The 18,543-nt window shown below is 36.4% G+C and overlaps 1 protein-coding gene across 2 annotated transcripts in view; it reads left to right on the top strand.

Moving 5' to 3' along the window:
* Positions 1-12,138: 12,138 nt before the first annotated feature.
* The window catches only part of LOC127448911 (RNA-binding protein Raly-like), a 129,586-nt gene continuing 123,181 nt past the window's right edge, over positions 12,139-18,543 (top strand). Inside the window, exon 1 of one of the 2 annotated variants that reach the window (XM_051711853.1) lies at positions 12,139-12,231. The gene's annotated coding sequence lies outside the window, so the exon portion shown is untranslated. The remainder of the gene's footprint in view (positions 12,232-18,543) is intronic. The other variant, XM_051711854.1, reaches the window with a different exon arrangement.

The following is an 18,543-nucleotide window of genomic DNA, read 5'->3' as shown; positions in this document are numbered from 1 at the left end:
TAGAAAAAGTCTTTTGAATTGCCTCATGTCTCTGGTGCTATGGAAATATTGTTCTGCTCATTTTTCTTTCCCAAACACACATTTAATTTTCCTTGTGCTGGAATATTGTATCATCATACTGTATTTGGAAAGTTGAATGTACTATTTTTATTGCCTATTCTTGTCTTTTGTCATGTCTCAGATTACTTTGACTGTACAGCATGACATTATATATTAAATGGCACAAAATAGAGTGTTCATGATTTGTTCATTTGATTAAAAGAGATAGTGACATGTGTGCCTAATTTATTTTTGTAAATAATTGTCACTACATAGTTTCTTCTGCAATCACTAAGGACATTCTGTACAAGATGCATATTACTCTACAGTACTTTAGTTTACTTTATCCTTTTTAGAAAGTTTGTTTACATTAGTGCTGACATAATGGAGGTATATGATGAGAATGATGATGACAGTGATCATGAAAATGAACAGAAATGGACATACAGGTCTTTGAGAAAGCCAATTAGTCCTTTAAGTCTATTATGATGGCAGCTAAAATGCAAAGATTGCTTTGTCAATTACAATTTTCACTATTTTTACTTTTTTATATACACAATTTTAAGCTCTTAGGATTTGGATAGCTGGACTTGTATACTGTAAAAAAATGAACATTTGCTTTTGTGAAGTGTGTAATTTTTCTCCGTTAAAATGCCTGTAATTTATAAGTTCCCATCTTTAAAATGCAGAAACAACTATAAGAAATCCATTCATAGGCTAATTTCCCATGTAAAAAAGTGTGAACACTGCGGCTCTGTGGCACTATCACAACATTGCTCTGCTCTGGGGTGGGTCTGTTTTATCGACCAATGGCATATGGAGGAGCGTTTGGGAATACTGTTTGAAAACACTCATTATTATTGGAATTCAATTTGGTGAGCTGATGGCACACAGATTACACACATCACCTTAAAGGAATGATCTGGGCTCAATACAAGTCAAGCTACAATAAATCAACAGAATTTTTGTCTCATCCTTTGTTTATTAAAAAAAAAATAATAATAATAAAAAAAAAAAAAATCACCAACCTAGTCCCACAGAATGAATGTTACTTTTACAAAATTTTTGCAAACTGACTTTTACGTGCCGAATTCTACTTTTGCTGCACTTTCCTGGTGAAATTAAAACTACAACAATGGTGCATTTTATTCACTTTAACACAAATCATGTCTATAATGGCTTATTATGACTTTATAAACACTTATTTTTCACAATATTACTCATAAACAGATGTTATTATATCATTACATTTTCACTATCATGCATCATTTTAAAAATGATAATGCTTGTATTACATACTCACCTACATTTACACACTTATTCCAGTGGGATTAGCTTCCACGGAAGCTCACCTGATAGGATCTTGGACACTGATATAAGCAGTTCGAGACCAGTCACGCACGCAATATGACAAAACGACACGATATGAAGTGGTTGCTTCTGAAAATTTGCTTTTTCGTTTCCCATTTTGGTTTTGGACACTATCGCTTAGGGTTAAGTGTTGGTTAAGGGTAAGGATGTCTGTTTTGTTCACCTCTCATTTGATTTTAGATCACTCTTGGTTAGGTTTAGGTTAAAGTTTTATGTTAGGGAGTTATGTTTGACTCATTAAAACCTCCATCTAATATTCACCTTAAAACCCTTGTCTAATTACAACACCATTTCACTCGCTTTTAGCCCGTCCCATCCCACCCCCCAACCGAGATGTGACCACATATTAGGTTAAGTAATATATACATTCATAAAAATTAGCCAATATAAATTTTGGTAAAAATGTATATAACATATAAATATATATATATATATATATATATATATATATATATATATATATATATATATATATATATATATATATATATATATATATGAACACATTTGCATACAGTATAAATGTTTGACATACATTGACATGAGAGATGTATGAGTTTCATGTGAATCTTTAGTCTATTCTATTCTACCAAGGCTCTACTCTTTTCTGTTGACCTTTTTTGTGTGTATATACTGCAGAGGTCAGAATAGGAGTTATTTTCCAAGAATTTACTCAAAAGCAACTGTACCAGGTTTTCGATTTGTTTCAGACATTATGCCACTTCGGCTTCCTCCTGTGTTTGATGATGGGGAATCCCTGGCATTTAAACATATTCACACACTTGGGCTTCAAGAGACTTGTGAGCACATTGGGAATTGCCTCCCTGAAGGTGTGAATTGGGATGAAAATGCCAGCTTTAAGATGTTACAGTGCTGTAGTAAGTAGCTGACAAATTGGCTCGACATGACCTTGTTTGAACCACCAGTCCTCTGTCCAAGATCTATAAACTACTGTCTTCAAATGAGGACCCTTGATCTTTATAAATGCCAGGGACTCCACACTATCAGACAACTGATGAAGCCATCCAGAGGAGCCACAGAATATCAAATGGAAAACAATGTCCCCTAGTGAATTGTACCACATATAGGTCTACAAAATCTCGGCCTGGACACACAAATACCTTCATGGGCATTATCAAGCTGTATTCTGCCAAATTAAATGGAAAAAAATAAATGGATAGTAATTATAAATCCATGTATGACTGCAATCACCACAATGCCTTGGTCAAGGTCATTGCAGTGAAACGGCATGCTTTTATCCGAGTTCGCAAAAGTCCATCTGCTTCACGTCTAACATAAACCAATTAATCTTGTGTGCTGATGTCCATCAGATGCCATGTTTCTCTGAAAATCACAGAGTGACATATAGACATTTCATATCTGAGCAGACAAACATCAAAAGCATGAATCTATCCCACAGATTTTCATTTTCTGAACAATTCTTTCAAATGTTTAAGATATGCTGTGAATAGATAGCTCAGATATGCAGTAAACTGTTTGATGCCATAACACTGTTAAATGTCAGCATTGTACCCTCAGACCTCAAACTCCTGTCAGATGTTCAGGTATGTGAAATGTTTGCTTGAGTAAGAAAGAACACACTTGCACACATACACGCAGTAAATCATGGAAATGGAGCCAAGGTGCATTATAAATTAAGGTTATATCCTCTAAAGCCATGCGTCATTGAGATAGATCCTTGTGCACCGCTGACCCAAAGGAATATATCAATACATTATTGAGTAGCTCATTAACCTAAAGTTCAACCCAGCCAATGTTCTATGAAAAATTGCATTGTATTTTATCACACTGTTTGGGCGCTGTATTGTGTCAGTGTGGGAACAAGTGTTTTAGGTCCATAAAAGGTCATCACTTCTGGAGGTAAAAAGCTTGCAGCAAAATGTACAGTAATTTACTGAGGAGAAAAAGTACAGTATGTGATTACGTCACATCATTTAACCTGATCGCAAGGGAACTCTAAATTTTGATACCGAATGTTCTGGTACCCTGACATTTTGCAGAGTTACTGACAAGCTACTGCTGCCTAATTTACAATGATTTAAATGATTTATTTTCATCCATAGTTTCTTATCATGATTTTTCTAAAAGATTCTTCAATAATAATAATAATTAGTAGTTATAATTAATACAAAAATTATCGAAATTACCTGCCAAACAGTGCGGCTAATTGCACTCCAGTAGTCTTGGAAACACAGAAATAGAAGACAACATGCGCACCTAGGGTCTGTCCCAAAACTTAGTGAGCTACCTTGCTGTCTCCTGCCTACATAGGCAGCTGTCTTCTATGGCAGCATCCTTACTGAAATGATGCCTCATAAGACAGTGATTTGGAACACTCTACATGGGCAGCAGCTCTGCGTATCATTCAAACAGCGCTCCTCACGCGAGCGCACGTGAGACTCGACTCGCAACTGATTCATAGTCTTTCTAGCAACTCATTCCACTGTCAGCCATCTTTGGAACACTCTCGGGAGGCTATTTCCAGTCATGCCAGTGCAGCTCCTATCTACTTGAATGGAGAAAGACCAAAATCTCAAAAACATTTGGTCAAGATTATGATCAAAGAACATTTTTCAAATCAGCAATAAAATCTGACAATACTGGTATCATAAATTGTGATTCTTTGCCTCATATTACGCTAAAAAACGCAATTTTACCAGCTCATACAGCTAATGTGCATGCCTGCTCTAGAGCTGATTGACAAGTGATGTCTGTATCTAAAAGTTGATTTGCTTTTTTAACTGTAAGGCGGGACTTCCTTTCTACATCTGTTGACCGTTGGGCGCTCAGGGCACCTTGGTTGAGCGTTCCAATTTCTCTCATTCATTTTAATTGAAGGGGCCCATCTCTGATAAATAATCTCTGACTGATTTCAATACAGGTGATGTAAGAGAAAAGACACGACCCTCTAAGGAGCATAAATACACACACATTTTGGGTAAAATAGTCGGTTTTGTGTCATATTAAACTGTTATTTATCGATACTTTTCCGTAATGAAAGGATTATAAGTATTCATCTTATTCAGCCCCGCCCCTTTTCCACGCTCTGCTCTTCCGAATTTTGTCATCTAACTTCCTGTTTGTTTTGAAGCTACTAAGAAGAGTCGACCAAAATAGATATCATGTGGGAGCGCAGAAAGTATTTTTCACCAAGAGTTGATGGTGAGAGTATACAGCACCCTTTTACTACGTGAAAATGCTAGTGAGGTGTTTTTTCTGTCACTCTAAATGTTCGTTTTTTCACCCGCGGGGGTAAAATGGACCTGGCAGATCACATTCGGACAGACACACTGCGCTTTTTCATAATACAAGCGTTTAATTGTTATACGTGTAATTCTGCTTAATTTTTTATGTTTTAACTTGTTAATAATTTGATTTAAAATGTGTAGTTGATATGAATTTTCCAACAGTTACAGCTCATATTATTACACATGCAAGTTCAACATTAAAGAAAATCACAATTGTACTTTTTAAAATTCATTTATCACCATACATTTTTAGAGGCTTAAATGTGATTAAAATTGTTGTAAATGGAATATAAAATAATACTTTCATGTGTGTGTGTGTGTGTCCAGGTATTCCCTACATTGTGGGGTCCAAATGTCCCCACAAGGATAGTAAAACCTAAAATTTTTGATTTTGTGGGACAATCAGTCGGTCCCCATGAGGAAAACAGCTTATAAATCAAATTATGTTTTTTTTTATTTTTTATTATTATTTAAAAATGCAGAAAGTTTTCTGTGAGGGTTAGATTTAGGGGTAGGGGTAGGGTTAGGGGATAGAATATAAAGTTTGTACAGTATAAAAACCATTATGTCTATGGAGAGTCCTCATAAAACATGAAAAACCAACATGTGTGTGTGTGTGTGTGTGTGTGTGTGTGTGTGTGTGTGTGTGTGTGTGTGTGTGTGTGTGTGTGTGTGTGTGAGTGTGTGTGTGTGTGTGTGTGTGCGTGTGTGTGTGTATAAATATAGTTGCACCCCTCCCCCCGTCTCGGTTTAACCCTCAAAAAATCTGCTTACCTTAACTATAACGCGATGGGTGAATGACATGAGAAGATGGTCAGAGGGTGTCGTACAAGATATTTTTAATGACTTTGTGTTGTCTCTTGGAATTTAATGAGCACAGAGGCACGTCAGTACATCCACAGCGTGAAGGCAGGATCTAGTGTATTTGTGAATGAAGTACTCTTGTTTTAAAATCTCAGCGCTCTACTTACAGTTGTTATGACACCCCCTGAACACTTTAAAATGCTCATGATAGCTTTTGACAACTCTATATCCTGTAAACCCACTTCGCTAGCTAATTACACTTTGACATCAACACCACAGATATCTATATAGAACCGCTAGAATGGAAGTTCCGAGACAAAATGGCTGCGTGCTGGTTTCTCTGGCGCATAAGGTGAATATTTATAATCAAAATTTATCTCGCTCCGTCCACCATCTTGGATTTATTTTTTCACAAGCTCATCACGGTGCATTCTGGGATCACCAACCCAGGGAAGGATACAAACGATGATACCTTAGAATTTGGCCAAAACGAGATATCTTAAGAGGCAGCATAATTAGGATACCTACCTTTTGGAACAGCCCTCTAGTGTCGCTGCAGTGGCATGGGACGTATTGATGGTGTAGATGTGCTTTTCTCATGCAGACAATCCGGGTTCCACTCCAACTTGTGTCCCACTGTTTCCCATCCTGTTTCCTGTCTTCACTCTTAATATTTCCTGTAATACTAGTTATAATGATAAATAAAAATGAGGATAATTTTTGATTTCCTCGCAGTGATTTGGTCACTGTGAAGGTTGTGGAGTTGAGAGAAAGATTTGATCCAGGTCAAATTAACCATTGTTTTACTATAATAATATTGTCTAACCATATAGGTATAGTAACCATGTTTCATTTTGTGGTTACTATGGTTTTAAAACAAAATACAATGGCAATACTACATTTACCATAGGAAAACTGTGGTTAATTTTTGAAAGGGAAGGTTAGGGTTAGGTTTAAGGGTTGGTGTTGGGTGTCTGTGGGACTCTAAATAAACACAATAAAAACACTCCAGTGATGACCCTATACTGTATATTAGTATTTAATTAGGGGTGAAAATAGCAGCAAACACTATATGCACTTAGTGCAAATAGCCTCTGCAAAAAATTCAAAGTTAATCACATATATATTTATTCTATTTTTAAGGTTCTTGCTACTATATTAGATTTTAACCAATAATACATTTTACATATTTCAAAATATATCAGCAAATCAATAAAAAAATAAAAGTTGTACACTTGTCCCATCTGTACAGTCGACACGCATTAAATCCCATCAGTGTTTATTTATAGAATCTAATAAATCCATGAACAAAATTAAATGAGGGGAAGCACAGAAATTCTAGGGAATATGATCGGAAAGATAGCCACGGAATTCCTGACCCCATAGGAGAGGGTCACAGAGATATACCTGAGCTGCATTGAAACCGACAATAATCTCAGTTATAGTGCTAGTGGTATGCAAATGCCATGCAAGAGCCTGATGCATTGCAATGTTTACAATACATTCAGAATAAACAGAACAGATGCTGGATCATGTATGATGCTACACATGTATCCATACATTAATACAGAACTCTTTCCTTCTATACATCAGATATACAAACAGATGAAAGATTTGGAATCCAATTGATTTTTTACCCCATATTGTTAAATGTCCATGTTCTCTTTTTATTCCATTTCCTCCATTTCCCCTGCGATTGCTTACATGTTTTCAGAGTACAAAAAAAAAACAAAAAAAAAAACAAAAATCGTAGAGCAAGCCTGGACATCTGCCGGTTTCTCAGTAGTATTCACCTCCAACACACTATCTCACTTTTGTTTTTTGATTTGTTAACATGTGATCTTTGGATGTTATTGAGATACAGCATCATCTGGCCATTGCTTCTGGACATGCCCAGTACTGTCCTGATTTAAAGGCATAGTTCACCAAAAAATGAAAATTCTGTCATTATTTACTCCCCCTAAACCAAATCTCTAAACCTAATCCTAATCATTCCAAACCTGTATGCTGTTTTTGTTTTCTAAGGAACACTAAAGGAGAATTGTGAAGAATCTAGGGTTAGGAAACTCTTTTCAATACTACAGAACTTAAAAGTACAAAATTGAATTTGCAGATGCTTGCCTCTGTTCCACATTTGCAACCAGAATTCAACAATGTTAAGAAACAACACTGTTTTGCCATCAATGGTGTGTACAAACCATTTTTTACATTTGTACTTTTTGTGAACATGGGCTGGATGTGAACTTTGGCAGGGGCAAGATTATCAGTGAATTATTACTTCATAATTACTTTTATTTGAGGATTTTGAATACTTTTATGACACTTTTATGGTGTTCTTTTTGGAGCTTGACAGACATGTATTCTATGAACTGTGGTGTTTGAGTAAGACCTGTGTCAAAAAGCATGAAAAATGACTACTTCTACACTGAGAAAATAATAGCATACAGGTTTGTAACAACATGGGGGTTAGTAAATAATGACAGAATTTTCATTGTTGGGTGAACTATTCTTTTAAAATCAGCATAGAGACACTTTAGGTGTTTGGTGAACTGTGCAATGTCAAAGGATGGTGGCAATTATCCTGAAGCAAAAGAATTATCGAGACTCCCAATTCGTCAATATGCTTACACTTAATGAGGTGCTTTATATATTAATGGGTGGCTATAGCTCTACATGGACTGACTGGCTAAAGGAAATGGCTAAATTACCAGTAGATATTTCTGTCTTGTCTTGAACTCTTTTTGTTTTAACAAAAAAAGCAATGAAAGAGTAAGTATCAGTGTGAATATGTTGACAGTCTGGACCTCTTTGAGCCCATAATATTCAGTAGAATGAGTAATACATCCATAGTGAACAATTTATTTCACTGCAAAAATGACAAACATCCTCACCCAAACACTGTATATTTATTATTCTGGCCTTCTGGCTGAGTTACAGGCTATCTTGGGCTACCACTAGCTCAGTTTTTTGTGTTAGCCAAGGCAACACTGATTTGTTGCTTTTTGAAATACTGCCATAGGATCAGAATTAACTTTGTGAATAATGACTAACTGGAAGAAAGCATGTTAGCATGTTAGTTGAAAACATGTTAGTCTTAACCCCCCCCCATAAAACCCTATAATGTTTTCTCTCGCCTCTGTTACAGACTAGTACAAAAACTTGGCTCTTTTTGATATTGTTGTCATGTTTCTCTCAGGACTTGTGTGGCATTTAGCTTCTGTTCCCTTGCTTTGAATTTTAAATAAGCAAATCAATGTGCGACAAATCCATACAGATATCTGCTCTTTTGTCTCCACCAGTTAGTTTAATAGGATCTCTTCTAAAAAATCTTGAGAGCGCCATAGTGAGTTAAACTCTCAAGGGATGGTGAGAAGCTGTGAAGTTGGAGGCAATTCAGCTGGAACAGATGTGCAAGGACTAATGTGCGTTATTGATGCTTGGATTTTCTCACCCTATCTCTCTCTCCTTCAGTTCTTTTTTTTATGGGCGGGGGGGGGGGGGGGGGGGGTTGGCAATTCCTAAGTCCTCATTCAGTTGTTTTCTCAAATATGGCCAGAAACTCTGCCAGTTTTAGCTAAAATTGTCTGTGAAAGGAGGTGCTAAACCTTCAGAAAAGGTTGCTCATCAAACAAGGCTACACTAAATTTTACATAAGCCAATTTTTTCTGTTTATTTTATATGAGGTTTGCAATTTTTGTAACCCTGTAACCCTAAGCAGAGTTTAAAACCCTGATTTGTGTGATTTTGTTCATTTCAAACAATAAACATCAAAAATAAAGACAACATTTATTGTGGTAAGAATTTATTTTCTTACAATAACTTGAGCTTGACAAATGCAGTCAGCACTGAATTGAGAAAATGGAATGAGATTATTTACTTGTCTTTAATGCTGTAGAAAGTCCAAATAATGTTACTTCTTAGGTGTTATAGTTTTAAGTAAAATTTTGGTTGAAATTGGGGGAAAACATGCTAAACATTAAACGGATAATTCACCAAAAAATTAAAATGTACTCATTCACTCACCCTCATGCCATATCAAACTTGTAAGACTTTTTTTTTCTTCAGGAGAACACAAACAAAGATTTTTTTTTAAGAATGTTTGATGTGTTTTTGTCCATACAATATAAGTCAGTGGGGTCACATTAGTACATGAAGGCAGCATAAAAATAATCTATACGACTCGAGTAATTTAATCCATGTCTTCTGAGGCAATTCAACTAAAACTCTGGTCATCTTGCCCAATTGGAACATAGTGCATCAAGACGGTGATGCTTTGGTGTTGCATACGGTTACCAGGTACTCAATCCCAGTATCATTTGTACACCAATGAGATGTTGTATTTTAATATTCTAGTGTTTATCATCAACCTTTTGGCAACAGGCTCGGTGATGGCCACAGAGAACAGAACAGGCTCGTCAACGGCCTCAGGGAACTGGACAGACTTGTCGACAGCCACAGGGAACTGGACAGGCTCAGGGAACTGGATGGACTCTTTGACAGCCACAGGGAACTGGACAGGCTCGTCGACAGTCTCAGGGAACTGGACAGACTTATCGACAGCCTCAGGGAACTGGACAGGATCATCGATGGCCACAGGGAACTGGACAGGTGGCTCTGGGATGGGAGCGAGGACAGGCGACTCCTGCCACTTCCTGCCACCTCTTGGCCTTCTGGTATCCTGTGCTGTATGCTATTTGTGTGTGTGTGTGTGTGTGTGTGTGTGTGTGTGCATGGAATGGATACTATATTTGCCAAAATGTGCAATATACAACAGATCACTCACTGCATGCAATACTGTATTCCACAATGTGATTCCTTCAGACTGACCTTCCATTTCCAGTGTGATGAATGAACCAGAAGTAATTTTACATCTTGAGCTCATTTTTTATTCAGATTGTGAAGAGTTAAGTCATTTATACTAGGGCTGTCAATCTAAAATTTTAATTTAGTGTTTTACGCAATAAATTATGACCCAGAACTGTACGTAAATTCAGAAATAAGGAATGTTTCTACTATCAGATCAATTCAAGCTTGATGTACCACCCTGATGCAGTAGGGGGCAGTCAGCACTCCAGCTGTACAAGCAACATGCCTCATCATACCCAAGTAGGTATAGCTGGTGCCTGGAGACCTCCAAATGTGGGTGGGGTAAATCCAGAAAGGGGTGGGGTTACTCCACAAGGGAGCAGGCAGCTCAGCCTTCCACAGATGAGTGCCATGTTTTTAGGACACTGGGATCTCGAGACAACATTTTTGACATTTCAAACTTCGTTTTACTTGAAACAGCGTCCTAAAAACACAGCGCTCATGAATAGAGGCGCTGAAAACTAGTGAGACACAACACAAACAAAGATAGAAGCATCCATCTGACACATGAGTACATAGACCAACATTTCAAAATAAGTACATTTTTTGACCAAGACTATATTTTGTTTACAACAAATACTATTACAGATAAACTCATACAGTATGACTTATATTAGATTCAATTGTAGTTTCTCTGGCAAATTGTGATACATTTTCCCCTGCTAATTTTAAACCACTTTGCTAATATAGCTAGCTAAACAATGGCTGACAGGGGTGGGGTGGGTTGTAACACCTTTACAATGTCTGAAATACTAACTGATACACCAGTAAAGCAAGCATTGATGGAAGAAGAACAGAGAAGAGGAACCACAATTGTCAGAAAAAGTATCTTAGGAAAGAATAAAGGCAAGCAAAAGAAAAAGGAGAGAAAGCCCGCCAAGAAAATGTTGAAAGCCAAAGCTGAGGATTCAGAGACTTCAGATGATGAAAACGTTTGTGTTGTCTGTATGGAGCCATTTGGCAACTCAAAGCCAAACGAAGTGTGGGTAAAATGTGCCCTGTGCAGTCTCTGGGCCCACCAAGCCTGCACTCCAGGGTTACCAACATTCATTTGTCACCATTGTGACTCTGATTAAGAATATACACACATAGACACACACACATACATTGACATTGTTTTTTTTATTAGACCTACATGTTCTTCACACAGGTACATTGTAGTAGAGGGTTCATTAAGCATACACACCATTAAGATGGTTTGTTCTAGTAGACTAATTTACACACACACACACACACACACACACACACACATACACATACGTACACACACACATTCCTGAGTCAAACAAAAAGTGGATTTGAGTTATGGTCTGTCACGGAGAGAGAGAGAGATTGTTCTGAAATGTTATTTTATTTCATTAAACCTGTTTTTGAAACATATTGCACGGTGTGGCCTCTGTTTTTGCTTCTTTTGTCTAATTGTTACAACTTACCCCAGCATGTGTTACAACCTACTCCGGTAGTGGGGTAGGTTGTAACAAAGGAACACCATGTATTTGACATCAACTCATGAGGTCTGTGATGTTCTTGCAAAGGTTTGAATTGGTGACATTTCTAGTAAACAAATGTAAGTACTTTGTATAAAATTTTGAGAACTCTAGCTCAAACATTCAGTGAGTTATAGGTGCTGAAGCAAAAAGTGTTACAACCATACCCGGTCTCCCCTACATGTAGCTAGTGCAGCCGGCCCCTGGCCCCGATGCGTCTTAAAACAGATATTATGTGCCTCCCCCCGCGCAGCCACAATGGTTTGCTCCACACCAGTTCTGTTTATACAGTTGAACCGCTGTGCTTATTCAAGTCAATGCGCCGCTGACAGCTTACCTACTCACACTCTCTTGTTGCTCTTTCAACATTTTTGCTCTCTCTGACATTTTCACCGGTGAGTACTTTCGTATTATTTCTCTTTTCTTCATCTTATCTCTTTTCTACGTCCTCTTTTTTTATTATTTGGGATGTGCTCGTATTTTGTTCTTCTTTTGAAGTGACACTCATCTGAAGCCGGTTTTAATGTTTACCTTCTTGGATTGGTTATTCATCGCGTCCGGGGCTCCTTTGACAGTGGAAGCTGTTTATTTTGCTCAATTTAGCCCGTTTAACAGCAGGCGCTGAACCCTGTTTTGATTTTGTTTTTCTTTGGACTATTTTCTTTTTTTATTTATCTGTCGGAAGTTTGCAGGTTGCTGCTGACGAATGACTGAGAAATTACTTATTTATTTATTTTTATTCATTTTGAGAGAACAGTTGTGTTTCAAAGTTGGGGAGAGAATTTATTTATTTTTAATGTTTAAAATAATAATATTTTTTTTGCGATGGGAACTGATATGACAGTGTGTCTCGGAGCGCTTTTCAGTGCATGCAGCGCGCGACCTCTCGCGCTCAGCATTGCAGATCCCTGGACTGTTAAATAACACCATAGATGTGCTGTTCCACCACACTGACTATGTTATCCTACTAAAGACCGCGAATTTCGGACTGCTGTACTAATATATTGACCCGATTTTGTCTGCTTTCCTGATTGTTGTATAATTGCTACAGTAATTTTGTCTGTGTCTCAAAATTTGGCAGACAGCATTTTTGAGTATCATATGCACAGCACAGCTGATGCCCAAAAAAATGATGCACACGCCTTTGATGACCAAACATGCATGTCTTGTTAGGCAGCTAAATAGGTTTTGAGATTGGGCCTCTGATCTGTTTTGAGGAAATCTACATATTGTAAGTATTTTCATATATCAGTAATGGATTAAGTTTGCTCTACTTCCCTATTTGGGGTGGTAAACTAACAGGTACAGTACTAGTTAAGATTTGTACTCATTAATTAATTGTGTGATGAAAGTACAGGCTTACATTATTATTAGGGGATGGAAAGCAACTATAACACTTTTTGCTTGTTTGTACTCAAAATGTTTACCCTAAAGCTTTGAAATTTTGACTCAAACTAGATCTCAGTCATTATTATGTCAATGAAATCTATAACTTAATTGAACACAAATGTCAATGTTTAATTGTAGCAGGTAATGCGATAGATAGATATGCACTGATGTTAGTCAATAAAAAGCACATCCATTCTCAGATTATAAAACATGGGCTTTATTCATGACAGCAGGCTACATGTAAACACAACGAGCAAGGTAAGCAAGTTGATATGGAAAATTGACTTTTAGATAAACTTTAACCCAACAATAATGACAGTATTAGTAAATTGACCCTTTATTAGGCAATTATATATTTGTAGAGCATTACATTTATTTCAGTTTTCCCCTATATAATAGCTTTTAGTACCTGTGTGTACTCTAGTAAACAAGATGGTTTGAAATATAATGCTACTGAACTGAAAAATAAAATAAATAAAATGATTGTGATTAGAACTTGTCTATGGTTGTTTGTTGGTTAATCTTTTGGTTTAAACTGCTGTGTATTTTCCTCCCTCAAAAATACCCCCTCCCTCCGTGTTTCTACGTATAGACATAATTGCGCCCACATGCTGTCTTTTGAAAGTATTCCATGCCTCCGACTGAGTAATCTTTTGCATACTGAAGTGCATGCACTTTCACATTAAAGATACATAATACCTAGTTTCTGTCCAGGTATATTGCTTTACCTTAAGTTTGAGAATTAAAGAATAGTTATTCAAAAAATGAAAATTCTCTCATCATTGTCTCACTCTCATGCCAACCCAGATCCCAGAACACAAACAAAGATTTTTAGAAGAATATCTCAGCTCTGTAGGTACATACAATGGACTTTATTCACGCTAGTGCTATGTTTGATTTTTAATGGGAATGACAACGAGGCTGTGAGGAGACTTACTACCATCTCTTCAATGGGCTGTACTGCAGTTTAAAGTGTTTTTGGATTGTCCGAGGACAAAACATTGATAAAATACCTGTCCAAGAACATTCAAAGAACTCCAGACAACATGAGTTGTAGAAAATCAGATGTGATTTAGGAGATTTATACAGCTTTATACCGTTCGTGCCATTGAAGAGATGGTAAGTCAATTCCTCGCAGCCTTGTTGTCATTCCCATTAAAAATCAAAGCTGGTGCTAGCATGAATAAGGTCTATGTAAGTCAACGGGGTCTAAAGCTTTGAAGCTCAAAAAAACAAATAAAAGCAGCATAAAAGTAATCCATACGACTCCGGTGTTTAAATGTATGTCTTAAAGGCGCACTCAGCGATTCCTGAGAAGCACTGCTGATATTCAAACCCACCTGCCAAAACAAACACACCCCTCCCTTCAGCGCTCCTTTGGAAGCTCCGCCCCCCAAATTCATGCACGCAAATGGTTTTACGCACACCAGCTCCAGACACTCACAGCTCTCCTGCTGCTAAATCTAACATCACAACAACAGCATATATGGGTTCTGTGAAACATGGCAAAATTTATGTCACCCACCTATCGAGAAGAAAAAGAGCAACTTCTCCATCCGTCTTCAGACCAGACCTCTCTGAGGTCTCTCCCCTGCTGAAAAGCCTCGCCGATGTTGACCCAGCTCCTAGCCCTCGATTTATCATAATCCTTCTTTTTTAAGTTTAGATTCGTCTGATCTTTTTCTCTTGGTCTGATTCTTAGCCATTTGTCCTCCTTGGAGTTTAGAAAGTTCGCATCAGCCAGATTTGCCTTCACTCTTCTAATGAATTTCCCTCTCGCTCTGCCCCCACCCCCCATCCTGTGCACGCGCAAGAACCACCCCCTGTTGCTGATTGGCTGGAGTAGTGTTGTGTGGATCGGTCTGATCCACTTTGTTTTTGTCACATTTACAGAGCCATGGCTGTGTACAATACTAGAGTTTTTACAGCCCACCCACAGAATGGACAGCTAGCAGACTGTGAGGAGATATTTGCAGAATTTGACAAAAAGTGTATTGGATTAGAATTACTGAGTGCACCTTATAGAAGCCATCTGATAGGTGACGGAGAGAAAAAAAATAAGAGAATTTTCATTTCTGGGTGAACTATTACTTTAATAGAAGCATAAAGTTTGACCTTCCAAACACAGTGAAGCACTTTAAAATGCTTGTTCAAACATTTTTTAAAGAGTTTAAAGGATACTAGACTGAAAGAATAATTCTCTCTGTAACCAGTATGACCGTGATTCTTTCCTCCGCGACACACAAAAGGAGATGTTAGGCAGAATGTTTGCCTCAGTCGCCATTTACATTCATTGTACGAAAAAAAAAGGTGCAATATAAGTGAATGGTGACTAAGACTAACATTCTACCAAACATCTCCTTTTGTGTTCCACAGAGGAAAGAATGTCATACATGTTTGGGCTGTAAATAACACAGAGTACTCCTTTAAACAAAGTAATGATGTGTCTGTTTACATAGACATACATAGAGTTTTATTAGATTTTTGGGTAACACTTTACAATAAGGTTCTATTTGTTAACAGTTAATGCATTAGGTATCATGAACAAACAATGAACAATATATGTTTTACAGCATTTAATAATCTTGTTAATGTTAGTTAATAAAAATACAATTGTCCATTGTTAATTTATGTTAGTTCATAGTGCATTAACTAATGCTAACATATACAACTTTTTATTTAAGAAAACAAAACAAAAATTATTAGTATATGGTGAAATTAACATCAACCAAGATTAATAAATGCTATAAAAGTATTGTTCATTGTTAGTTCATGTTAATTCATTTTGTTAACTAATGTTAACAAATGGAACCTTATTGTAAGTGCTACAGATTTTTGCTGTTTTATGTTGGTCGGTCAATTAAGGTCTTTCTCAAAATGTACTGCCGTTAGCTTATGTAGGACATTAGTTGTCAACCTCAAGGACAGCCGACTCAGGTTGGCTAGTTAGTGCTACTGAATTCAGACTGCAGTAATGCAAAAAGTGAATGCCTAAAAATAACAAATTATGTGACACAAACAGCAGTGTCAGAAATAAGCTTTTATACAAAGAGGCAAAATATCTCCCTGTTTCCAGGGGCATTTTTAACCTTTATAAGTGCATATCTTTTTCTAACACAGATATCTGCTACAGGTTACTGTGGTGTATGCAGAGGCAGACCCATAATCTGATAGAATTTTATAGTGGTCAATTTATAGAGTGGCTGAGGTCTGATGTAATGATGATATACTGTATAATACAGTTTAATGACAGCAAGTGAAACACAATGTTAGCTCAAAATGCATTAGAAATTGTTTTAATCCATTGTGGCTTCACATCTCACAATCTCAAAATGGCCAAACATCTGCATTTTTTGCTTCCAGATTTTAAATATCTGGGGCATTTTCGTGACTTTTGGTGGCATTTTTGCCCCATGCCATGGTTAATGTCTGACCCTGCCACACATTAACATGACCTACACATTAGATATATAATTCCCAGTATAAGTGAGGCAGTATAAGTTTGTGTATGAAAAAAAAAAACTACATTTAAATGTATTTACATGACACTTTATCCATAGAAAATGACTGAGAATAATACAAGCATAAGTGATTAATACAGGGAGAAAACATTACAAGTAATGCTAGCACATGGGTTTTCAATCTTTCAGGACATCCACTGTTTTCTCACTAGTATCTGATTACACAAGATACCTTTATTGCCACTGTAAAAGTACAATTTGGAGCAAGCCTGTAGATGCCTAATTAAGAATAAAATTATTAAGAATAAAAACACTTATAAACTTGAGACACAAATGATAAAATAAGATAAATATATATAAGATACAAAAATGTAAAATATAATTAATTTATATACACAAAATTAAAGAATAAAGTAAAAGAAAAAGAAAATAAGTGGAAGGGTGGGTTGCTATTCATATTAATTACATTTGGACTTCTAAAAGCTTTGTTATAGTCATATGTTGTGTCCTTCTGAGAACTGTTGTAATAAGTGGCAAAAGTACACTGAGTGGCAAAGTACACTATATCTGATGCTAACTATAACCCAGCTTTAATTAGTTAGCACCACTAATGTGACATTGATATGGCAGTTGGATATATTTGGATTAGCTTGCAGCTTTGTCATGAAAAGTTCAGATACTTTATCCTTTTTTTATCTTCAAAAGCCAGTCTCAAAAATTACTTGAAGACATATAAACGTCAGGAATATTAGTGTGTTTTTCATATTTAGACCATAATCAGATTTTTCAGATATAAAAAATAAAAAGTTATAATCAAGCTAATTAATTAGTTCAGTCATATCAAGCCCATCATGGATTTTAAACTTAGATTAAATTTACATTAAAGTTTTATGAGTAAATTGGCAGTTGCGCTATTAACAGTGCTATTAACACACTGTAGGTCACTTTGATGTGTAATAAATTCAGTCAGCCAGTCAGAGATATTCATGACCTTGTTATTTCTCCCACATAAACCGACACATGCTTTTACTGCCTAAACAGCCAGTAATTTTTCCTATGAGTTACATTTTATTAAAACCTCTTTAAGGAATTAGACCATTTCATTTCATATATAGTGGGGTTTAAAAGTCTGAGTTCACTTGTGAAAATTATTCTATTTTGCTTATATATATATATATATATATATATATATATATATATATATATATATATATATATATATATATATATATATATACATAAATTCTTTCTGAAGCCTGATCTTATGATAATTACATGACCATCGCAACATTTTTACAAAACTTCACTATACTTTTCGCTGCAGTTTCCCAGTGAAATTTCCAGCAAGGGGCAGCAAAAGCGAGCAAAATGGTGTTGAAATCAGACAGCGTTTTTAAGTTTAAAGCCAGATGGAGGTTTTAATGAGTAAAACGTACCTCCCTAACCTAAAACTTTAAACTAAATCTAACCGATAGTGTCCTAAAAGCAAATGTGACATAAAAAGCACATTATCTGAAGCAACCACATCATTTTATGTTTGGATGGGCTTGAACCTCGGTCTTCAGAGTTCAAAATTCAACACTCTATCAGGTGAGCTACTGTGCACGCTAATCACATTGAAATAAGTGTGTAAATGTAAGTGGGCAGTAAAATGGATGGTTTTTCAAATTATGCATTAAAGTGTTTTGATATCCTAACATAGCATTGTGTGAGTAACAGAGTGAAAAATAAGTGTTTATAAAGTCATAATCAGCCATTGTAAGCGTGAGTTGTGTGAAAGTGAATAAAACACTGCTGTTGTAGCACCTCTAGTGTTCATTTTACCGGGAAACTGCGGCAAAGCATAGAATGCAGCAC

The sequence above is a fragment of the Myxocyprinus asiaticus genome, chromosome 12 (genome assembly GCF_019703515.2).
Source record: "Myxocyprinus asiaticus isolate MX2 ecotype Aquarium Trade chromosome 12, UBuf_Myxa_2, whole genome shotgun sequence".
NCBI lineage: Eukaryota > Metazoa > Chordata > Actinopteri > Cypriniformes > Catostomidae > Myxocyprinus > Myxocyprinus asiaticus.
This window is presented reverse-complemented; position numbering and strand designations above follow the sequence as displayed.